The sequence below is a fragment of the Humulus lupulus genome, chromosome 5 (assembly GCF_963169125.1).
Source record: "Humulus lupulus chromosome 5, drHumLupu1.1, whole genome shotgun sequence".
Taxonomy (NCBI): Eukaryota; Viridiplantae; Streptophyta; class Magnoliopsida; order Rosales; family Cannabaceae; genus Humulus; species Humulus lupulus.
The window spans coordinates 143391957-143417962 of NC_084797.1; the positions used below are offsets into that span (position 1 = coordinate 143391957).

The 26006-nt window shown below is 37.5% G+C and overlaps 1 pseudogene; it reads right to left on the bottom strand.

Moving 5' to 3' along the window:
* Window positions 1-1247: 1247 nt before the first annotated feature.
* The window catches only part of LOC133779550 (uncharacterized), a 39677-nt pseudogene continuing 14918 nt past the window's right edge, over window positions 1248-26006 (bottom strand).

Here is a 26006-nt window from a genome sequence, read left to right on the forward strand (position 1 = left end):
TTTTACCTTTGTTTTTTAAACTTTGAAGGAAATATGCTTCGTGATTCTCAGGTTCGACGAAAATAGTGCTTCGCCGTGGGTCTCGGGATCGACAGGGAAATGGTAGAGAAGAGTAGACGACGGTGCGGCTCGACGAAGGTGGGGGCTCGACGACTTGACGGAGGTGGGGGTTCGACAGTTTTTTGGGGATTTTTTTCAGAATGGGAGAGAGAAACCGAGTGTATAAAGAGAGAAGTGACAGGTTGAATTTTTTGGGTGTGGAAAAATGAGAAGGGTATTTTGGGTATGATGGGAGAGTTTAGCATCAATTTGAAAAAGTTAAAGTTAATAGTGCTAAGATTTTTTTGTAATTGTAGATATTAGTATGTATAAAAAGTGAAATTTTCCTTTGTATATTTTATCTATATGGGTGATCTTGAACCATGGAAACTCAAATTTCCCTAGTCAACTTGCAAATGTACAAACCTGTAGATTTTACAACTGTTGTGTGTTGCAGGCTTGCAGCTGTAGCGTTTACAACAATAATAATGGTGTTTAATTTCAGCTTTCAGAGTTGTGAGCCTTATATCATATAGGTGTTAGCGTAACATCTTTTTTTTTCTGAGTAAATTTTTAATTATTTTGTTCTTCTTTGAACACACACACACACATATATATAGAGAGAGAGATCTTTAGAACTTGTATCAAATTGAGACTCGAGATAAAATTTTGAGCTTACAGCAATTAAATCTATTTGTATCAATATTCAGCAGTTAAAATACTTTAGTGCTCGAAAGTGTGGCTGTATCAGATTTTTGAGAGAAAAGTTAGGCAGAAGTTATGGAAGATTTTAGTAGTGGCTGTCTTCTGGGTATTTATGGCTTGAACGTAATAAAAGAATTTTTGAAGATAAAGAAAATGACAGAGAGGCTGTGGGATAATGTTAAGCAAAATGTAGTACTATGGCTGCACACAAAAAAGGATTTTGTACGCATTCCTTTCTGAGCATGGTTGTGAGAATGGAGTTTCTTACTGTAATTTTAATAAAAATTTTATTGTATTTCTGTTCTTGTCTTGATTAGATAGGATACCATCTCACCTAGTATTCTAGTATGTTATTGCAATAATACAAGTAGTTTTGTTAAAACTATTTGCATCACTTCACACAGATTTCTAATCTATTGATCATTTTTAATTGTTGGAGTTAGCAGCTAAAATGCCAAAAATTCAATGTACAAACTTAGCCATTGGATACATGCCTTGTCATATCATAGTAGACAACCTTTGAAACCCCTTCTTAAAGTGGTATCATCCAAATTTCTTCCGATAAACACAACTTGTTTATCCTTTTTTCATCATGTCCCCATGTGCTGCCTAGACACCCATCTAGCATGGAATGAACCCACTTAAAGAAGTAAACAAGAGAAGAGCATATATAAGTTCCTAATGTTGAGTTAATCTTATATGTTATCTCATCATAAACATATATGTGTATATCATAAAAGACTAGGATGAAAAAAAAAATAGGAACCTGAAAAACATAGCGCTGATTTGATTCTTTTATAGATAAGACACCTTTCATTCTATACAAGTCCTCTCCTTTTTCTTCAACCAGTCTTTCAAGCCAATCATCACCCTGGCCCGTTTAGATGAATATGAGAATGTCACTTAGCACTACAAATATAAGAAAGGTAACACTAGACCAAGCTATTCGCAACACTCTGCAAGTTTACTTCAAGGACATTTGTAGGCAGAGGCAATGGATGGATTACAATTAGAATCTCGGAAACATTTCTTCAAGAAAAGTTTTTATTTTGTTTCATTGTGTATTCAAAATTCCCTCCTAAGGGTTAGCTCAAATGATCAGGCATGTAGTTTGCACCATAAGATTTGAGGTTCAAGTCCTTCCTGTTTCTTGGTCCTCAAATATTGTGGGGTTAGGCAAGGAGCCTATTTTCAAAAAATAAAAAACCCCCAATGCATTTGTTAAGTTCAATATCATGCACCTAAAATTTTTATTAGTCAAAGTTCAGAAGACGTAATCATCACGGTAGATTTTGCAAATCCAATGTAGGCCAACAAAGGTCATGACTACAAGGTCCTCACTATGGAAGCGCTATTGTTTCACATTAAAGAGGTAGGGACAAGCAGATTTTATGGATAACTGCAGTATCGGCAACATTCTGGGCTATTTGGTAAGAATGAAATAAGAGTACTTGAAAAAGAGAAAAGTGATCCTGAAAGCCTATGAGAAAATATTAGACAATGGTTACACTTTGGTTGCATAATGTGAAAGAATATAAAGATATTCCACTCAAAAAATTTAATTCGATTAGAATCATCTCATGCAATTATTTTTATTTTATCTGTATCATGTTTGTGTATTGTGATATTGGTAGATTAAATATGTACTTCTTGTATCGACGGATTATATTATTACAACAAATTTTTGTTTCAAAAGAAAAAACCAGCGTAGAAAACTTTCATTGAATTTCGACCAATATGATATGTTGAAATGTATGTCTGTAAAACAGGCGTCCAAGTATTTATGTATGCACCTAAAGAAAGAATACCTAGTGGATAATAAATAAGGAATAATTCAAAAGATTCACTACCTTGATAGCTATTGGCTGAACGAAAAGCCAACAAGCAACGACACTATAAAGGTAATATGGTTATAGGCATAAGATTAGAATCCTGAAGTAAATGCAATTCAACACACACAACAAAGTAATAGTTAATCACCTCATCAATATCGAGGGTTCCTTCGGAAACAATAGTAACACTAGTGACAGCAGCATTGTGTACGTGATTGTGATGATGATGATGATTGCTGCATTCTGTATTATCCATCCTAATTGATGTAAAGAAATTAGTTGATAACCAAAAAAGCAATTAACAGAAATCAACAATATGAATTGTCAAAGATAAAACTAACTACATAGGCACTTAAAAGACAAACATGTACTATAATAGTAATAGTAATAGTCATAGTCATAGTCATAGTCGTAGTCATAGTAATAATAATAATCATAATAATAATAATCAACTGACAACTAGATCCTTCTAAAAACAGATTCACATGCATGAGTGAAAGTCCAGTTGCTGATCATGCACTTTGTCAAGATGAGAAGCCTGGGGAATTTTGGATCTTGTCGTATTCCATGTTAGCATTAGTTTGCCTCTACAAAGTGCTTAGGTTAAGAGTCAGTATAGCATTTCTTTTTAATAATTGAAAATTAAAATATTTAGATTAACACTAATATATTCATAACACAAAATAAGAGACAAAGAAATTACACCTAACCAAATACTTGTGTCTACTACACTATAAAAAACATGTCAACCATAGAGGTACACTAGATAAAGAAAGAACTCTTTACAACATAAAATCCATATCGTCAACAAAGCCAAGTAAACCTAGTTTGTTATATATAGATTCTTTTCACTCCAAATAAATAATTTTTTCTGATTTGAAGCCATACTCTTTATAAATCAAATAAATTTAAAGGAGAAAAAACAGAGAAAAAAGATTGGAAAGGAAAAATCAGAGAAAGAAAATAATACTTTTGCCAGTTTCATGTTGATGAGTTGTAGAACAGGAATTATCTACCTGAACTTCAGAATCAATCCTGCAAATTAACACATTAACACGTTTGCATTATATCCATGAAGACAAGTAATAAAAAGAAGATTGGAATGAAGTGGAAAGAAAGATTGGAATGGAACGGAACGACACAGAAAATAGAGACAAGCTAACAACCTATCAAGATCATAACCTGCCACTCCAAGAACAAAGTCCATGTCAACGGATCCAAACTTAGCTTGCTTCATTTGTGCCATCCCATTAATATGCTGGCACCAGTGCACATAAAATTATAAGTTTTTTAAAAATTATTTATTATGAGAGTGAAACACAAAAGCTGAATAGGATACAAAAGTTGATTCTTTGGTTTCTGTTAGTTGAAGCAGCTGGCTCCTCCTTCAGTCTCCTTGTTAATGGAGAATATTCCATTTTGGAAGTATAAGCAGAGGAATACACATATAGGAGCAATAACTTCTTATATGCTATTCGTTAAAACTGTATACAATTATTAATATCTCAGAAAGAACACCTTAATTCTCTTGGTCAATATCTCCAGCTTAACCTCACTCACTAAATCTATCTGCTGAAATAGTTGGAATCCAATTAGCCTCAAAGCTCAGAATCACCTCACATTTTAAAAACAAATGTCAGATTCAATGAATACACTCTAACTTGTTTTCTGAATAAAAAAAAAAAAACTCTACCTTGTTTAAAAATAATACAACCAGCATAACCAATTTGTTCTACAGCCTCATTAACCACAAATCTTGGTTTTAATTCATTAAGGTGTTGCATTACGTGCTTGGAATCAACCAAAGTAACAACTCCATCAAGTTTCACATGTTGCAAAACTAATTCATCGGTACAAAAATTTTCTATAATAGGAGCAGGTTTAGCAAGTCCTACAAAGCAAATATCACAATGATAATCAAGCACCAAAACCAGTTTGAGATAAAGTTTGAATAAAGAATTATGAGTCATTTGACATTCCCAAATGGTAGAACCATTTGTGAAATTAAATGTAAAATCTACTAAACAAATCAATTTTCTCTTGTATGGAAAATACTTGGAGGGTGTTGTTACTGTGCAAATTTATTGGTTTCTTCTCAATACAATAAAATAATAAATGCAATTTTCTAGAAATGCCAAACTGTTTGGTTTGTATTGAGGTCAAACAGCTGACGCAAACAAACAACTCAATCTCTATGATTTGAACCTTAGATTTGCGATAAAAATCTTTCTAGAGACATCACCTAAATCACTTCAAGACACAAAAAAGGGATCTCCTTAAATTCCTTTATGGAACTATTCCTAAAAAAAATTACTGATTTTCTTTTCTCAACATTTCTAATCGAAAACACACTTTCTCTTTTATTTTAACAGCTTAACCCCAAATACTAATTATTATGATATCATCCCTCACTTTCAAAATGAAATCTCTCACATGATTTTCTAAATCAGTAATTTAAACCTCATTAGGGGGTCCAAATAAGAATAACTAAAGGGAATAATATACATACAGAATCCAATAAAGCCTAATCCCTTTGAGAAAAGAAATCTCCTACCCTATCTAGTAATTATACCAAACATGGCTGCCCAGTGCCCACTAAAGTCATTCTTAGATATTCTGAACACCAATTCCTAGCCACAATCTAGATGCTAGAATAAGAAAAAAATCCCAACATTGATGGTGAAATATTCATTTATGTAAGTTTCGCACATGTGTAATGAAAATAAAAGTTCAACCCAAATAACCAGAAAAGGAAAAGGATAAAAAATAATTACAAGTGAGAACACTATTCTTTTTACCCCCTGTTTACTTTCCCTCTTTACAAATTTTTGTTAAAAAATCTCTACTCAGTGTGTCCTATTTGTCAAAGCATCATACATGTTGTTTCAATAACAATGTGATCGAATTTGTCTCTTTTATTCTTAACCAACTCTAACAGCAGTTTAACTAAATCTCCTCGTACAGTACAACAAAGGCAACCATTGTTAACCATTATAATTTCTTCATTTGCAGAAGAATGACTAGCAATCAAAGATCCATCAATATCCACCTCGCCAAACTGCATCAAGAACCAATAGGATTACTATAGTAAACTTTAAGCAATATTAAAGGAGCATGCATTATGGACAACATAAAATTTATTAATGACCAAAAATTTAAAATTACTTTGTTTTTCAAGATGAGAGTAATTAAAGAAAGCAACAAATCCTTAAATACTTTGCCATGGAAGCCCAAAGAGATAAGACTTACTGTTTCCCCACAAAGTTTATTTTAGACTATAAGGGCTATTTGGTACAAGGAGTTCAAAATTTTCATATTCCTAGATTAAAATTGAAGGAGGTAATCTGATGGTTTGGAAATGCATTGCAATTTCCTTAATTTTGTTGTTAATTTTTAATATTTTTACAAATTAACAAAATAATATTTGTTTAACGAAATAATAAGCAATAAATAGTAAATACATTATAAATTTTTTTTTAAAAAAAATATAGCATTCTCTCATAGATTTTAGTATATAAACAAATTTACTCGTAAAATAAATTTTCAACAAAATAAAAAAAAAAACATTTATCAAACACCAAAATAAATAGAATTTTTTTTTTGAGATAAAAATTGTTATATTAACTTAGAAAAATTACATAACAGTCATTAGTGGAGGTGGAATATCCTCCAACCAAATACATTCGGTTTCCACCATAAGAGCATGTTTGGCTAATAATTGGGCCTCAACATTAACAAACCTAGATACATGAGAGATATGTGCCCGTGGGAAATTGGATACAAGATGTTGAATGTCATTCAAAAGAGAATGATGTGAGATGCTGATGGGGAGATTGCAGTTCTTAAACAACCAGCAAAGAGTCAGTTTCAATGTAATGAACCTGGAGTAGCAAGTAAGCTATCCATTGTAAACTCAAAGCAAGTGCCAGTGCTTCCATTTCTTCAAGTTTACAGCACCCCACCACAAGTTTGGAGAATGTCGTTACTATGTTGCTTGAAGAATTCCTAAGAATAGCATTAGCTCCAACTATGTGCTTTGCTAAATCTATAGTTGCATTAGTGTTCAATTTCAGTCTACCAGACAGTGGCGCCATCCATTTTGGAGCAGGTCTAGAGGAGGAAGGGATAGAGCTTCGTTGAGTAAACTGTGAATTTCAGTGTTGGAGATGTTGGGGTGTCTCTAGCCTTCTTGAACTCTCCTAAGTATGAATAAGCAAAGTCAAAGACTTCAGTTGGTTTAGGAGTCTTTCCATGGAGTTCCTTATTGCGTTTAATCCATATACACCACATTATGCATAGCGGATGCTCAAAAGACTGCATGGATAGTAGCTCAGATGCTTAGACAAGTAAATCTTTCCATGAGCATGATCAGGTTGTGTCTGAAGCAATGGGAATGCCTGATAATCGCCAAACCTGTTTTGCTCTAGTGCACAGAAGGAGCATGTAGTATCTTGTGAGATATGCCTTTTAAAAAGTGTTGCGACAACTGGCAGCACATCATGAATGGCACACCAAACAAAGTGTGGAAAATTAGCCTTTCATAATCTTTATTGATAGAGAATAAGGCCTTTAAATAGGCACTGTACATGTATAAACAAATTTGGTATTTAATACCAAATATTCTAGATTAATTACAGATATTCCTAGAGTAAATCAATTAGCCTAAAACTAAATAATCTAATTATAGTAACTTTCTAATAATTTAGCATGGTTTCCTTGCGGGAAAGATACTGAGTAAATGCTTAATATACAATATTTTCTACACCTCCCTCAAGCTGGTGCATAGAGATTCCACATGCCCAGCTTGCAAATTGACTAATTTAAACTTTCTGTTGATAGTCCTTTGGTCAGTAAGTCGGTCTGTTGTTGCTTGATAGGGATATATACATCACATAGTTTCTTTCCATCAATTTTTTCTTTAATGAAGTGTCGATCCACTTCAACATGCTTGGTTCTATCGTGATGGACTAGGTTGTGTGCTATGTTGATTGCTAACTTGCTGTTGCTATACAACTTTAAAGGCTCATCCCTTTTAAGTTTTAATTCTTCAAGTATGTGTTTGATCCAAATTAATTCGTATACTCCTTGAGCAAGAGCTCTGAGTTCTGTTCCGGAACTACTTCGGGCTACCACTGGCTGCTTCTTACTCCTCCAAGTAAACAAGTTCCCCCATACTTTAGTACAATATCTAGTTGCTGATCTTCTATCTTCAACTGACCCTACCCAATCTGCATCTGTGGAGGCTTCAACACCTCATTACTCGTTCTTCTCTAATAGAGGGGGATAAATATATAGACCGTTTACCAGCCACAGAGGAGAGGGAGCGATCATCAATCTTAATTTTTTGAGTACCTTGACAAGGAGTGTGTGGTAAACAGATGGGACTGACCATTCATGTGATCTGAGGCCCCTGAATCCATAATCCAGACAGAGTTTTGAACATTGAAGGCAGCGAAGGTACCTGTATGTGAAGAGGATGATGAAGCAGATGCAGTAGCATTCTTGGAGTTATTAAGCAACTGATGTAGTTGGGTGATCTGAGGTGGAGTGAATGCGAAAGGCTCAGATGGAGCGGTAATGAAGGGCTGGCTTTCCGAAGGGGCATGGGCAGAAGAGCGAGGCTTCCAATCAGAAGAGTTTTTGGTGAGAGTGGCCATAAGGAAAGAGACGAAGGCTATCAGAAGAAAAGGAGGCTTCTAAGTTTCTAGTTTAAAGGGAAATCTCTAATACCAAGTGGAAAATTAGCATTTGATAATCTTTATTGATAGAGAATAAGGCCTTTAAATATGGCACTATATAGGTATAAACAAATTTGATATTTAATACCAAATATTCTAGATTAATTACAAATATTCTAGAGTAAATCAATTAGCCTAAAACTAAATAATCTAATTATAGTAACGTTCTAATAATTCAGCTTGGTGTTCTTATGGGAAAGATACTGAGTAAATGCTTAATATACAATATTTTCTACACAAAGATGCGAAGCTTCGAAGGAAATTGCAATCCCTAGAATGTATTCCAAGAGACATGTATTTGGGGAGAATGACAAAACACTTTTATCTGGATTAATACATTACCCTGTTACACGACTATAATAGTCTAGAGAGCGTTTAATAGCATGTGCTGGCCGGGGTGTGGTGCGGTGGAACAGGATACTGCCATCAGCGAAGAAGGGATGTGAGTAAGATGCTGTCGAGCGAGAGACTTTTAACCCCTTCAGGTCCCTAATTTGTTCCTCATATTGAAGCAAACATGACAGTCCTTCAGCACAAAAAATGAGCAAATTAGGTGATAAAGGATCACCTTGGTGCAAGCCTTGTTGAGGAATAAGTTGGGCTACCTCTCCATTCAATAAAAAAAAGTATGATACTAAGCGCAAACATCTGAGGATAAGTTCCACAATGGTAGCTCCAAAACCCATTTTAAGCATCACATGTTCAATGAAAGACCACTCAACTCTGTCAAACGCTTTTCTCATGTCTAATTTGATGGAAGCACACCCTTGACAACCACACTTTCTATTTTTAAGGGAGTGTAATAGCTCAAAGGAAATTAACACATTATCTATAATCAACCCCTAAGAAATGAATGCACATTAGGCTTTAGTCTGATTCAGAGCAGGATCTGTAGTTGCTTCAGAAACCTGTTGAACATGATTTAAGTCAGTTGATGCTGAAGGATCAGACCGACCAGTAGCATTAGAGCGACACTACTTGAGAAAACCTCTAATATTTTGAGTCAACTTGATGCTTGAAGAGTCGATTGGTGAGGAATTTTCTTTGTTAGCACCATCAGGAAATGTGAAGCGGTGATTTGGGGTCGCGGATAAGGTGGAAACAGTCATGGCAGATCGTGGAATAATGGTGGTAAGCGAAGCAGGACATAAGGTAGTAGATGCCGTGGTGGAGACTGCATAAGGTGGATAAGTGGCAATTACATTATCACATATAGGGTTAGGAAGGTGAGCAAGTAAGAAATTGGGTAATTTTATGATATTTTATTTTTTTCACATTTAACATATATTTATACAAGGCTAGGTTACCCTAATTGTGAAAGAAAGAAACCCTAGAATTAATACAAAGAAATTTGTATAATAACTATTTTCTTATCATAGAAAATTGCTAGAATATTCTACACTTTAAAGTAAATAAACTAAAAACAGGAACTTCCTAAAATAGTTTGATTTTTTCCAACACTCCCCCTCAAGCTGGCTTGTGGATATTCTCCATAGCCAGCTTGCTTCTCAACAAATCAAATTGTTTCTTGAACAATCATTTTGTGAAGATTTCAGCCACTTGCTCTTTGGTAAGGATATAAGACATAAAAACTGACCCATCTTCCACCTTTTCCCTAATGAAGTGTTTATCCACTTCCACATGTTTTGTAAAATTATGAAGAATTGGATTATGAGCAATCGAAATAGCAGCCTTGTTATCACGATACAACCTCATAGGTGATGATGGTGATATCTTCAATTCTCCCAACAATCTTCTTATCCACAGAATCTCACACATACCATGTGCTACAACTCTAAACTCTGCTTCAACACTGCTTCTAGCTACCACATTCTACTTTTTACTTCGCCATGTAACTAAGATACCTCCAATGAATGTCCAATAGCCCAAGGTAGACCTTCTGTCCACTAGACTTCAAGCCCAATCTGCATCTCTATAAGCTTTAACTTGTAGATGTCCCCGAGGTCTAAACATAAGGCCTTTCCCAGGTGTTCCTTTTAGGTACCTCAGAATTCTATAGATTGCCTCGAAATGAAGTGGTCCAGATGAGTGCATAACTTGACTCACCATACTCACTGTGAATGCTATGTCTAGTCATGTGTGAGATAACTAAATCAGTCTCCCAACTAATCTCTGATAACACCCTTGGTCCTTTGCATCTGCCAATGGCACGGGTTGCAACTCCACATTTGGTTCTACTGGAGTTTCAACAGGCTTACACCCTAACATACCTATCTCCTTGAGTAAATCAAGAACATACTTACATTGACTTACGCAAACACCTTCCTTGAACCTAGCAAACTCCATTCTGTGGAAGTACTACAGCGTGCCCAAGTCTTCTTTTTAACTTTTCTAGCTCACCATGATCACTCCCAGTTAACACAATATAATCCACATACACAACTAAAATGGCTACTTTACCTTCTAAGTGTTTATAGAACACTGTGTGATCAGCTTGACCTTTAGTGTATCCATGACGTTTTATCACCCTACCAAAGCGCTTAAACCACACTCTAGGAGACTGCTTGAGTCCATATAAGGACTTCTTTAGTTTGCACATTTTCCCAACTCCAAAACTCTTCTAAAATCTGGGTGGAGGACTCATGAATACTTCCTCTTCTAGGTCTCCATTAAGGAAGGCATTTTTCACATCTAGCTCGTATAAAGGCCATCCTGAATTACCAGCAAGAGATAATAACACTCTGATGGAATTTATTTTTGCTACAGGTGCAAATGTCTCTTGGTAGTCAATCCCATAGGTTTGAGTAAAACCTTTTGCAACCAGCCTAGCTTTATATCTTTCAACACTTCCATCAGCTTTGCTCTTTATTGTAAAGACCCACTTACATCCTACAACCTTCTTTTCTTTTGGTAACTCTACAATCTACCAAGTATCATTCTTCTTCAAGCTATTCATCTCTTCAAACACTCCTAACATCCAACTCGGATCTACCAATGCTTCTTGTATATTTCTAGGCACAACAAGATCTGAAATATTAGTGGTAAATTGTAATGCCCCAAAATCCCTAATGCAGTTTAATGGCTGGATTAGTAGGCCGGGAGGGCCATAACTGTTTAATTATGCCATTAACTGATTATATGCGTGTTTATGTGAATTATATTATAATATGATGTTATTTGCATGCATGTGGATCCACATTCGATTATTAGGGTGTTTTGGTAATTTGGCCCGTTGAGGGCATATTTGTGTATTTTAGTGCATAGTGAATTATGGATGAGATCCCATTATTATGGAGATATATTCGAGCTATTCGGCATGAGACGGTCTTATATTTCAAATTAGCGGTTTTGTCATAATGGGGTCATTTATTGGGATATTGAGTAATGGGAATGTTTATTTGATGATAAATTGGGAGTTATTGAGATCGGGAGGGAATTCTGGAAGTTTTGACTATAATGTCTTCGAGGGGGTGTTTTCGGGACCCCAAGCACTAGGTTTTATTTGAGGTTACTTAAGCTTGAAGTAGCTTGTTAGATAGAACCATACATTAGAAAATACTTTTTCTCTCTTCTCATTAGTTCCTTTTACCGTTCGAGGCAAATTCAAAGAAATCTCGAGTTCTAGGAGTCGGAATCAAGCGAGGATCCAGGCATAGCGATCCTAGGAAAGATTAGAAGCTTCTTGATCGAAGGATTTGACAAGAAACAACCCAATTAAAGGTAATCTAAGCTTTCAGTTTTGAGGTTTTAGAGTTTCTAAGCTTCGAATTGGATTTTGTGAATTGTTGAGTTTTGATTCATTTGAGCCTCAGGATTTGATGGTTTTGGATCATTGGGGTGTTTGGGAACATTGATTTGTGTATTTGGAAGTGTTTAGGTATGTTTTTGGAAGGTTTAGGATGGGAGAAATTGAGTTCTTGGCTGGTTCTGGGTGGGGGGTCGCGGCCCTGTACTTGGGCGCCGCGGCCCAAGCTCGAAATTGAGTTCTTGGCTGGTTATGGAGGCTTTTGGCCTGTGCTGGGTGCCGCGGCCCTTGCTCCTAGTGTGGCTAGGGGCGGCGGCTTAAGGTGCTAGGGCCGCAGCTCTTGGGTGGTTTTGAGGCCGTTTGAGTGTTTTGACCTCGAGAACTTGGTTTTAGGCCTCGGGATTGTTCCTACTACACAGATTAGTGGGGATTGATGTCCCGGACGGTAGATCTTGGTTTGGGAACCCTTGTAGTTCATTTTGTTGATGGTGTCCCATATTTGGTTATGACTAGGTGACCACTAAAGGGCTAAAAGCCAGATCGTTCTCAAAGGTCGTTCTTTTATCCATTCTCGCTCGAATCAGAGGTAAGAAAAATACACCCCATATGTGACATGCATGGTTATTCATGAGGCATGTTGAATGTATAAATGTGGACAGTACCAACTGTGAAGCTGTGACTCATTAGTCAAGTTCGGCAGTGGTACTGGGCAATGGTCACACAGTGCGGACTCATAAGTCAGGAATGGCCTTAGCGTGTTCAATGCAAGCCAACAAAGATTAGATCTAATCGACATCTGCATTAAATGACTCAGAAGAGCATTAATGCTGGACCGACCTCAAGTTCAATGAATACTATAAGCGCTTGTCTAGCCAAAGGCTACTTACTTAAAGCAACAGTGACTATTTTGTCACATGGCTGTGGGTGCTGAGCCCCGTGTGACTTACCCAGCAGTCACACATCTGTTTAAGCTAGTGACTTACCAAGCAGTCACTCATCTATTTAAGCTAGTGACTTATGCAGCAGTCACTCATCTGTTTAAGCTAGTGACTTGCTTGTCAGTCAATCATTATGGTTTACCAGAACCTCAAGTGATATTCACTCATCTGTTCAGAGCTATAAGCTCTGCTTGATTATAATAATAATCATTTGTTAATATTTATATGCATCACTGTGTTTTCTTGCTGGGCTTTGGCTCATGGGTGCTATGTGGTGCAGGTAAAGGGAAAGAAAATCTCACCCAGCCTTGAGTGGAGAGCTTAGGTGGTGATGTGTACATATGTCGCCACTTGACCACCACGACCAAGGAGTTCTCAGAGGAACTAGGGGGTTTACCCTATTTTTGTCGCTTAAGTCGGCGGGTTTGTAAATTTGAATCAGTAATGACCATTTTGAGTTGTAAATTACTTGTAAACGTTTTTGATGGGCCCATGAACACTTTTATGTTTTAAATAAAATATATACTTTCCTTTTTATTGGTTTTCCACCTTAGCCTATTAATAATACCTAGAAGCACGTTTTTAACCAAAGGACTTAGGTAGCGAGTTAAATTTCTGGTTCACCGTAACTGTTCTAGGGTAACCAGGGCGTTACATAAATGTTCTATAATTTTTGGACAGATGGTTGTAAGATATGTATTTGGCTATAGGATATTTGGTGCAGGTTCAAATTCCTTTTCTTAGGGCAATTGGAAGGTTAAGATCTGATTCAGGGGCTATTTCTAAGACAGGTTTAGATCTAGATTTTTCAGTGTTGGAATTAACTAGTAACGACAGATTTGGTTTAGACAAATTTGAAGACAAGGTAGGAGAATTACCTGGTACTGTTGGAGGACCATTGCTCAAGGCTTCAGTTGGAACATGTTCTTGAATGATTTGGTGGTCTTTACTTCTTTCATTAGCATTTTTTTTAGAATAAACCACAAGCTAAGGATTTGTACGATTTTTAATTAATTATAGTATTCCATTTTCTGATAGACCAATTTCAGATTCACACTCAGTAGGATGAGTTTCTTTAGAAGGAAGAGGAATATCATGAATAACATTGGATAAATGGTTAATTTCCCAAAAATTTGATTCTGCTGATTTCTCCCCCTGAAGTGAATTTTTGTTAAAATAATGAGTATTTTCTAAGAAAGTAACATTCATAGATGTATAAAGCCATTTGGTAACAAGGTTAAAACATTTATAACCCAGTTTATTAGTAGGATATCCTAGGAAGACACACCTTTCGACTATGGTTCAAGCTTAGACCTAGATTTTTTAGGGATGTGCACACAAGCGGTGCAACCAAAAATTTTCAGAGGTAAGTCTAAATAAATTCTTTAACCTGGAAAATTTGTTGTCAAGCATTCTAAGGGAGTAATGTACTGCAAAATGCGAGTAGTCATCCTATTAATAAGATAAGAATTAGTGAGAAAAGAGTCTCCCCACATATATTTAGGAATGTTCATATGAAACATCATAGCCCTAGCTACTTCTAGCAAATGTTTATTTTTACGTTCAGCCAAGTCATTTTGTTCAGGGGTATCAGGACAAGTGGATTGATGTAAAATATCTTTTTGTGTTAAAAAATTGCCTAAGAATTTATTAAAATATGTAGTCCCATTATCAAATCTTAGAATACTCATTTTGGTTTGAAATTGGGTTTCAATCAGAGTTAAATCTTAAAAAATTGTGCTACTTCAGATTTTTCTTTCAGTAAATAAACCCAACAAAGATGAGTATGGTCGTCAATAAAAGTAACAAATCATTTTTTACCGAAAAGAGTGGTAGCCTTAAAAGGTCCCCAAACATCACTATGAAAAAGATAAAATGATTTTGAAGGACGATGAAATTTGGGAATATAAGAGTTATGGTGGCTCTGGGCCAATAAACAACTATCACAATGAAAAGATAAAGGATTCAATTTTTTGAATAATCCAGGAAACAAATGTTTTAAGTAAGAGAAACTAGGATGGCCTAATCTATAGTGCCAAATCATTATTTGATTATAAACAGAAAAAGAACTGATACTACTAAGTCCTTGAGCATTTTATTACCACATAAAATATTCCCAAAATAATAGAGACCATTAATCATCCTAGCACTGCCAATTGTCTTCTCCGATTTCAGGTCCTGAAAAATGCAATGAGATTCATAGAAAACTATAAAACAATTAGAATCTCTAGATAATTTGCTAACAGATAAACGATTACAATGAAGTTGAGGAACCTGGAGAACAGATTTATGATCTATTCCCTCAGATAATGTAACTAAGCCTATTCCTGAAACAGGTGAGAAACTATCCATGAGCAATCCTAAAATTTTTAGTACCAGGACATGGATGATAGGATTTAAATAATTTAGGTGAATTGGTCATATGGTCAGAAGCTCCGGAATCAATGATCCAAACAATGGCTGGTGTAAAAAAATAGTTGAGAACATAAATTTATGTACCTGTATGTGCCACAAAGCAACAAAAATACCATAGAATTGTGGGTTGGACTTTAACAACGCTTGAAGATGCTCCATCTGCTCTTTGGTGAATGGGCTTGTCTCGGCCTCATTGGCTGTACGAGTTCCACGTCCTACCTTGTCAGCCTTGCTCTTCTCGTTGGCTGGTATCCCATGAATCCTCTAGCAAGTCTCATGGGTATGGCATGGCTTATTACAAAAATCACACCAGACCCTTGGCTTCTCATCAGATCTTTGTGAACCAGTCCTACTATAACCTCCTGAAGATGCCAAGGTCGGTCCTTCAGCAGTAGTTCCAGCAACCCTTTTTCCTAGCATAACATTCCCTCTGCCCTCTTCTCGTCTAACATTCGAAAAACTTCACCAATGGAAGGCAGAGGTTGCCTACCAATCATCAAACTCAACATTAAGACCAGCCAAGAACTTGTAGATCCTATTATCCTCAATAGTCTTCTTATGGTGACGACCATCCTCAGCAGATTTCCACTCATAAGTGTCAAACAAATCTAGATCCTCCCATATCCATTTCAACAAAGTACAAATTTTAGTAACATTATCATCACCTTGTTTTACATCACCAAGTTTGAGATTCAACTCAAAGATTTGAGATTGATTCCCTAAATCAAAGCACATCTTGGTCACATTGTCCCATAGTTCTTTGGTAGTTGGGTAACACGTAATTCGAGCTAATCTTCTCCTCCATAGAATTGACCAGCCAAGTCATCACCATAGAATTATTTGCATCCCATGTAGCAAACGCTGGATCATCCTCCTTAGGAGCCACCTTCTCGCCAGTCAAGTAGTCCATCTTTCCATGTCCTCTCATATACATCCAAATCGATTGAGTCCATCTAAAAAAATTATCACCATTAAGTCTAATGGTGGTAATTTGAACAGGGTGAGATTCAGAGGTGGTTTTAGGGTTTTCGGTAGTGTTAGGAGTGACAGTGGCATTGGTTGTGTTTGTGTCAGATTCAATGGAGATTTCAGACATTGTGAAGGTAAGGGAGAGAGGATTGGCTCTGAGACCAAGTTAGAAATTGGGTAATTTTATGATATTTTATTTCTTCACATTTAACATATATTTATACAAGACTAGGTTATGCTAATTATGAAAGAAATAAACCCTAGAATTAATACAAAAAAAATTGTATAATTATTATTTTCCTATCATAAACAATTGTTAGAATATTCTACACTTTACAGTGAATAAACTAAAAATAGAAACTTCCTAAAATAGTTTGATTTTTTCCAACAGTCTTTGAGGAAGATAAGTAAGAGGGAAATGGGATTTCCAAAGCTGTAGACAATTGTGTTGGTTTGAAAGGACTAGTTACAGGGGCTTGGAAAGGGTCAGGATATCTTGTAGGGGGTGCTAGTTGAGTTAGTCATAGCAGGTGCACCATTACCCCCATGTCTAGTAGAAGATTCACCCAATGTCGTAGGGGTTGGGTGTGCCAAAGCAGAAGTGTTCAATTGAGGGAGTGTCGAAGTGAGGGATGAACGAGCCAACCGTGTACGAAGAGGCCAACCATTTTTCTTTGAGAATTATGTGCGATACCAGTCATATCCAGGTGAGGGAAGTGGAGCACCCTGCAATGAAGGGCCATAAGGAAGTTCTGGATCAATATCGTCATCAGTTGTTCTAAATAATCAAACCAATTATGGAATGGATGGCCGATATTACCACACTCAAAACAATATTCTGGAAGACATTCATACCGAAATTCAACCAAAAATGCATCTTTAGATTTGGACAGTCAGGCCATTTTCCCTCTCAGTAGTGGTTTAGACACATCAAGCAAAGCATGAAAGTGCAAAAAGGACCCCAATCTTCATTAGTGGAGGCATCATCAACATCAAGATATGTCCCAACTATGTTTCTTGCCCACACATATTCTGACTCTGCACTAGATCGCGACACAACATTTTGCTTCTTACTCTTCCATGAGACCGAATTCCCTCCAACAGAGACAAAATACGGAAGTGGATCTTCTATCCATTTTGGAATCTGCCCAATCTGCATCCGAAAAACATTCAATATGAGTGTGCCCATGATTTGTATACATGATACCACGTCCAGTTGCTTCCTTCAAGTAACACAAAATTTGTTCTAAGGCTACCAAATGATAAATGGTAAGGGAAGACATAAACTAACTCACAACGTTGACCGAATATGCAATATCTGGATGAGTCACGGTAAGGTAATCTGGACAAGTCACGATAGTACCACACTCAAAACAATATTCAGGAAGACATTCATAGTGAAATTCCACTAAAAATTCTTCTTTAGATTTCGGCAGTCAGGCCATTTTCCCTCTCAGTAGTTGTTTAGACACATAAAGCAAAGCACAAAAGTGCAAAACATGACCCCAATCTTCATTAGTGGAGGCATCATCAACACCAAGATATGTCCCAACTATGTTTCCTGCCCATATAGTTGAGGCCTTGGATTTACTTAGGAAAGTGTTATTGAAGGTGAAAAATGAATTGTATTCTCATAATTTTCATTGAAAAGTATTACACACACACACACACATATATATATGCACAACTAGGAATCTATCCTAGGAAACTATATAATTAGGAACCTAGAATTAAACTAATTAGACAACTAATATACAACTCTAATTAGACAACTAATATATAGCTAACACTCCCCCTCAAGTTAGAGCATAGATATTAATCATGCCTAACTTGTTTTCCAGTCTTCACATATCCTGTAGAAATAAGACCTTGTTGAATTTTCTCACGAACAAAATGATAATCAATTTCAATATGTTTAGTTCGTTCATGAAACACAGGATTAGAGGCAATATGAAGAGCATCTTGGTTATCACACCACAATTTTGCTTGTGCTTGTACTCTGCAATAGATCGCGACACAACATTTTGCTTCTTACTCTTCCATGAGACCGAATTCCCTCCAACAGAGACAAAAAACGGAAGTGGATCTTCTATCCATTTTGGAACCTACCCAATCTACATCCGAAAAACATTCAATATGAGTGTGCCCATGATTCGTATACATGATACCACGTCCAGTTGCTCCCTTCAAGTAACACAAAATTTGTTCTAACGCTACCCAATGATAAACAGTAAGAGAAGACATAAACTAACTCACAACGTTGATCGAATATGCAATATCTGGACGATTCACGGTAAGGTAATTCAACTTCCCAACCAATCTACGATATCTCTCATGATCTTCAAATAGTTCCCTGTCTCCTGTAAGGTGCATGTTCAGAGTTATTGGAGTGTTGCAAGGTTTTGCTCTCAATTTTCCTGTCTCAGTTAACAAATCAAGGACATATTTTCTTTGAGATAAAAAGATACATTTTTTATTTCTTGTAACTTCAACACCCAAGAAATACTTTAAAACCCCCAAATCCTTCATGTGAAATTGAGTATGAATGAAAGACTTGAGAGATGAGATTCTTGTATTATCACTTGTAGTAATAACAATGTCATCCACATACACAACTAACAGAACAATACCAGCCTCTGATTGTTTGTAGAACATCGAATGGTCAGAGTTGCTTTTCATCATACCAAACTTTTCAATAGCCTGACTAAATTTTCCAAACCAAGCACGAGGACTCTATTTCAAACCATATAAAGATTTTCAAAGACGACAAACCTATCCATACTCCCCCAGAGCAACAAAACCAGAAGGTTCCTCCATATATACCCCCTCGTAAAATCACCATGAAAAAAAGAATTATTAATGTCAAGTTGATGCAAATGTCAGCTATGAGTAGCTCTCATAGAAATAAATAGCCGAACAGATGTCAATTTTGCAACAGGATAAAAAGTATTAGAATAGTCCACGCCATAGGTTTGAGCATAGCCTTTAGCGACAAGAAGAGCCTTCAATTGAGCCACTAATCCATCCGGATTGACCTTAACTGCAAACACCCATTTTCATCCTATAGCCCGTTTCCCTGAAGGTAAGTCCACCATGTCCCAAGTACCATTGTCATCTAAAGCATTCATCTCCTCTATCATTGCATTATGCCAACCAGAATGAGAGATGGCTTCACGAACAGTTTTAGGAATGGATATAGAATCAAGGGAAGCAATAAAAGAGCAAAAGGAAGATGACAAGCCATTATACGAAATGAAAGAAGAAATAGGATAAGGACACTGGCGCTTACCCTTGTGCAATGCAATAGGAAGATCATCGTTCATTACTAGATCTGATGATGAAGGAGCAGGTGAAGGACATGAATCAGGTGGTGGACACCTAGAGTAGACTTGAATGATAGGAGGCTTAGCAGGAGCTGGTGTCGGGATAGGTTCAGAGGATGTGATAGAATAGACCAACAAATCATCACCCTCCCCCTGACTAGTAAGAACAGGTGAGGATGGAAAGTATGGTGTGTCTTTCATGAAGGCAACATCAATTGAGACAAGATACCATCTATAACCTTTCTAAAGACGAGAATAACCAAGGAAAACACACTTCATAGATTTGGCATCTAATTTAGTGACGTGTGGACGAACATCCCGAACAAAACAAGTACTACCAAATATCCTCAGATTAACCAGAAACAATGACTTGTCGAGAAAAAGGGTTTTATAGGGAATCTCACCATTAAGAATAGAGTATGGCATGCGATTAATTAGAATACATGCTATAGAAACTGCATCAGCCCAAAAAGGTTTTGGAACATGCATTTGAAATAAGAGGGCTCGTGCAATTTCAAGAAGATGTCTGTTTTTACGTTCTGCTACACCATTTTGGGATGCAGTATCAACATAAGAAGTTTCATGAAGTATGCCATTTCGAGTCATATATAAGTGAAATAAAGCAGATGTATATTCTTTGGCATTATCACTTCACAAAGTACGAATGGAAACATTAAATTGATTTTTAATCTCAACACAAAATGTACAAAATATAGAAAACAACTCAGAACAATTTTTCATTAAAAATAGCCAAGTTACACAAGAATAATCATCCACACAAGTAACAAAACACCTGAATCTAGGTTTAGACAAAATAGGTGAAGGATCCCAAACATCAGAATGAACTAATTCAAAAGGAACACTAGCACGTTTATTTACTCTAGGACTCGAACTAAGACGATGGTGTTTGGAAAATTGATACGACTCACAATCTAATGAAGATACCTTACTATATTGTGGATAAAGTTTCTTGAGCAATGGAAGAGACGGGTGGCCCAACTGAAAATGAGCCTCAAAATTTGAAGTGACATTCAAATAAGCAATAGAAGTTGATGGCGGTGTATCAAGAACGTAGAGGCTACCAGACTCAAGTCCTTTACCAATAATCTTCCTCGCCATATGATCCTGAAATAAACAATGATCGCAAAAAAATGAGATGCAACAATTAAGATTACGAGTGAGTTGAATGACAGAGAGAAAATTAAATGATAAATTAGGTAAATGTAAGACAGATGACAAATTAAGCAAAGGGGTAGGATTGATAGTGTCAGACCCACGAATACAGGATGGAGACCCATCAGCTAAAGTAACAGTATGAGTGGAAGTGTGTGATTGAAAAGTTGCAAAGAGATGAGAATTACCTGTCATATGATTTGTGCCACCAGAATCTATGACCCATTTGGAGGATGAAGAAAGAAGATATGTATAGGATTTACCTGAGTCAGCAATAGCAATGATTGAAGAAGATGAAGACTTGAGTGATTCCTGATACTGTGAGAACTTCACAAATTCATTGATAGAAATAAGGAATGATTTATCAAAGGCATCACTAGTAGATGCACCATTGGTCGAGTGTTTTTGCTAATTTTTTGTACTGAAGCTTTCTGCACTCAAATTTTGTATGGCCTGGCTATTTACAGTAGTTGAACATAATGCCTCCAGAATCCGGTGTTAGAGTTTCAAATCCTTGTGAGCCACCACCCTTATTTCCACCATGATTAGTTAATCTCCTAGGGACATAATTATTATTTCGATAGACCAAAACACCACTAACTGGGAAAGAAGTAGGATTTTCTGTGCATAAAACACGACTAAAGACATCCTGTAAAGAGGAGATTTCAGAAATAGAGAAAATTTATGACTTAACAGACTAAAAATAAGAAGAAAGGTCAACCAGAAAACTCATGTGTTGACCGCGTTTTTGGCCAATGACGTGTTGACGTCGAAAACGATAAAAACTTCAAGAGAAATAAACAACACAGACGATTTTATAGTGGTTCAGCCCTAATGTGTTGGTAATAGCCTAATCTACATAGAGTTATGATTATAGATCTACACTGAAGATCAAATGAACCTGAGTCCACTGAGTTTCTTTAGTGCAGATTACAAGAATACAAGAATTCTCTCAAATACAAGTACTCTCTCTCTCTAGAAAATTAGGATTTGAATCAAAAGTTCAAAAGTCCCCTTTATGATGCCATAAGCCTTGTATTTATAGGCTCAGGATCGTACAGATGGTATCCCCCCATAATCGAGACATTTGGTTATTCTCATTATATTTAATTTACAATAATATTCAAAATATAACAATATACTATATTTGTGGGATAAACTGAAAGATTCCCGCACAAGCCAAGACCGATTCTTGTTGAAGCCGTTTCTGGGATCTCTTGCGTAGCCCTGCTCTGTCTAGTCGATCCATATCTAATTCAAGCTAGTCGACCACACCTTCACTAGGCAGACACGCACCTAACTGGGCAGACATGCACTTGACTGGGCAGACATGCACTTGCCTGGGCAGACATGCCCTTAACTGGGCAGACATGCACTTAACTGGGCAGACATGCACTTGGCTGGTATGACATGGTCATGACTGGTCGGACATGGTCATGACTGGTCGGCCAAGGTCATGCCTGGGCAGACAAACACATGACTAGTCAGACATGGTCATGCCTGGGCAGACAAACACATGACTGGTCGAACATGGTCATGCCTGGGCAGACAAACATGTGACTGGCCAATCAAAATTCTTCACTGGTCTACTGGGTCACTCCTAAGCCAGATCACCCAACCATTCCTTGCCATTTGTCATTTCTATTGCCACGTCATCGAACTCCAATTTTTGGGGATAACATTTGTCCCCCAAGTTTATTATATGATATACTCACATAATAAACTTTTCTCCTAGCAAAATGCTTTTGAGGTCATCCAAAAGCTTCCATTCGGTCGATAACTTTCACGTAATCCCACGATTGAACTTGTCTTATGATTTCTTCAAATTCTATTTTTTGATCTTGTGGTAGTATCCCATGAGTAAGAAAACATGTTTATGCCCCATGTCCTTGAGATTTATTGTCCTTTTGGACCTTATAGTTAATTGGTCAATATTTTTTCTAACCATTCAGACAATGGGTATGCCCCAAGCTGCTCGGATGGTCACCACCAATTTGCTGGGATGCACGCCTAAGCCACTTGGTCATGCCCAATCCACTCGATCACTTGCTCTACCCGATGGGACACGCAAGCTCCAACTGCTCGGACGCCAACTCCAGCCGCTCGGACACGCCCCTGCCTTGGACACACAACCAACTGATCGGACACAGCACGCCACCCCTCAGACGTAGCACCCCACCCGGTCGGATGCATCACGCCACTCCTCGGACGTAGTGCACACCTGGTAAGATGCAGCCTCACAACTCAGACACGCAGCCCGACTGCTCGGACACACAGCTCCAGCTGCTCGGATGCCGCCCCCCGACTGCTCGGAAACATCCTTCGGATGCGCGAGCGGGTCTACTTTGGCACACTCGGCATCTGCTTGGGCACATGGCATAGCCATTTAAGCCTATGCCTAAAACTTTCCCTACCAAAAACCATCAAAGCACCTTGTTCTAATCTCCCAAAAGTATTCTGAGCTTTTGATTTCTCTCAATCAATCTTGGGGAAAAATTGACCTCTCTTCTCAAAGAAATTTTTTCACTCTGTGGTAAGTATTTTTACTTTGCATTCATTTACTCTTGTTTGTTTGATTCACTCCTGGGACTCATCGTTGTTTTTCATGCTAAACAACAGTGTTTCCTACTCGATCGGTGATACATGCTTAGCCGACCAGGGAAGTTGTATCTGCTCTCCCGACCAGGAAAACTTTGCACCTGATCAACTAAACCTTGCACCCGGCTAGTATTTTGCTCTTTATTCTTGTGAAGACAATTGTTGCTTAGCAGCTTTGATATTTCTCTCTTATAGCTAAGTTGCTGGCATTTATACTTTACTTTTCTTTGTTAACTTAAAACATTCTAAGTCTTTTTTAGACTTAAAAAGTTATAAGTTTTTTGTGAATAGTAAAGTCACTCTGGTGTATGCCTTATATTTTTGCATGAGTACTTAGTTTTCTAACTTAGAAATTTTAGACATTTCATGAATCCATACTAAGTATACTTTCTCACACTCTTATTGCTCTAACATTTTATGAGCATAATGTTTATTGTCACACGAATATCTGCTTCTAACTTAAAATTTAAAAAAATTCCAAGTTACTTAAGCTTTGTCAAACAAGTTAGCTTAATGGCCTTTTTGGACTTTGAAAATTTACAAGTCAGCCTAAAAACAGATATATTAACTCGTGCTCTTATTGCCTTTGTTAAATTATATACCAGTATACCCCATGTGCCCCCCAGGTGATCAAGGGTTGAAAGATCCTTAGTCACTTGCTACTTGACCGAATCTGTTCGAGTAGTTAATTACTCGTGAAACACATAGAATATATGGAAAATATTCGAGCAGTTGAACATTGCTTGAACGTATCGACCAGTTGAACACTGCTCAGATAACTAACACACATGCACATTTGTAGCAAGAATCGACCACGCTGCGCGTAGTCTCTTTTATTACTAGTAAATTAAAAAGGACAAAACATGTCTAATAAGGAGTCTTAAACAACGAAAATTATTCAAAAATAAAATGACTGGTTAGCAAATAACCAGCTCATAAACCAAACTTAAATAACAAGTCAAACAACTCAAAATCAAGCTACCACTCTGAAAGCGGTATTTAGAAATAATATATTCATAGACGTTCACCGTTCTAGTGGCCCCTGATCCTAGCACTCCAACTCAGCATACTTCTTCTTTGCTTCGTTGCTTTCCTCAGCCAAGTGCGAACCTCCACATATAGTGTCTAAAGTAAAGTCCACAGGTCCAGACTGCAAGGGTGGAGATCTTTGTTGCTTGAAACCAGGATTGTTGCTACCTCCTTCTCCTTGGGGTGTCTCTGCCTGGTACTTCCTCAACTTGCCCGACCGGAGAAGAAATTCTATCTCATCCTTGAGGTGATTGCATTCATTCGTGTCATGACCATAATCTCCATGGAAATGACAAAACTTATTCATATCTCTCTTCCTGATCTCTTTCCTGATGGGGGGAGGCTTCTTGTAGGGAACCTCTTCATGACTAGCAAGATATATCTCTGCTCGGCTGGCCGAGAGAGTGGTGTAGTTAGTGAACTGAGGCTCATACTTGGTTGGATTTTCATTTGAACTCAACTTTACTTTCTTTTCCTCATGGTGGTCAGACCCGTTATTTCCACGTTTCTTTCCACCATCCTTGGGAGAGTCAGTTGATCTGCCCGGATTGTTTATGCCATTCTCCTCTTTCTCGATTGCATCACCCAATTTCATATACTTGTCTGCTCAGTCAAGAAATTGTTGAAGTGTTGAAATTGAATTTCTATGTATGCTATCCCACAAAGGGCTCTGATAAGTTATCCCAGCAGATATTGCAACCATCTTCCCCTCGTCTCCCACAGCAGTTGCTCTATTGGCTTCTCTCATGAATCTCTGTATATAATTCTTTAAAGACTCATCTTTTCCTTGTTTGGTATCTGCCAAGTGGTTGGCATAAACTGGTGGAGTCCGGCCAGTGTTGAATTGTCTACAAAATTCCTTCCTGAATGCTTCCCAAGAGGTAATGGAGTTTGGCTTAAACTTCCAATACCATTCCTGGGCAGTATCCGACAATGTAGTCGGGAAAACTCTATACCGATAATCGTCACTTACTCCGAGCAATTCCATCTGGTCCTCGAATTTCCCAACATGTCTGATGGGATCTGCCTTTTCTGTATATATTGGCAGAACAGGTGCTTTATATTTTGCCGGCCGCTGGGCTGCTCTAATCCGGGCACAAAATGGGTTGCCACTCCGGTGGTCTATCGCATCTATCCCAGAAGGTCGTTTTGATAAACCTTGCACTGCAGCTGCTAGCATGTCAAGCTGGGCTTGGATGGCTGGTGCAACTAATGAAGTTCCAAGATCTTGACCGCCTGGTCGGGCATTACCATCTGGCGCGCTGTCGTCAAGTATTTCTACTTGACTGGCAGGGCGGTCCAGATTTTTCCCTTCGACCGGGACGGTCCTCCTCTAGTTGGTGATAACATTCCTTAGATCCTTCTGGGAAGCATGCTCTCCTGCCCGATCGAATACTGTACTCTTCGATTTCCCAGAGGGTTTACTACGTGCGACTTGCTCTCTCCTACTACGCTGCTGGTCGGGGTGTAGTGGAGACCTTTCAGTACACCCCGAGCAGTCTTTTCCTCCTTGTTAGTCATTGCCCTCCTTTTCCTTTGAC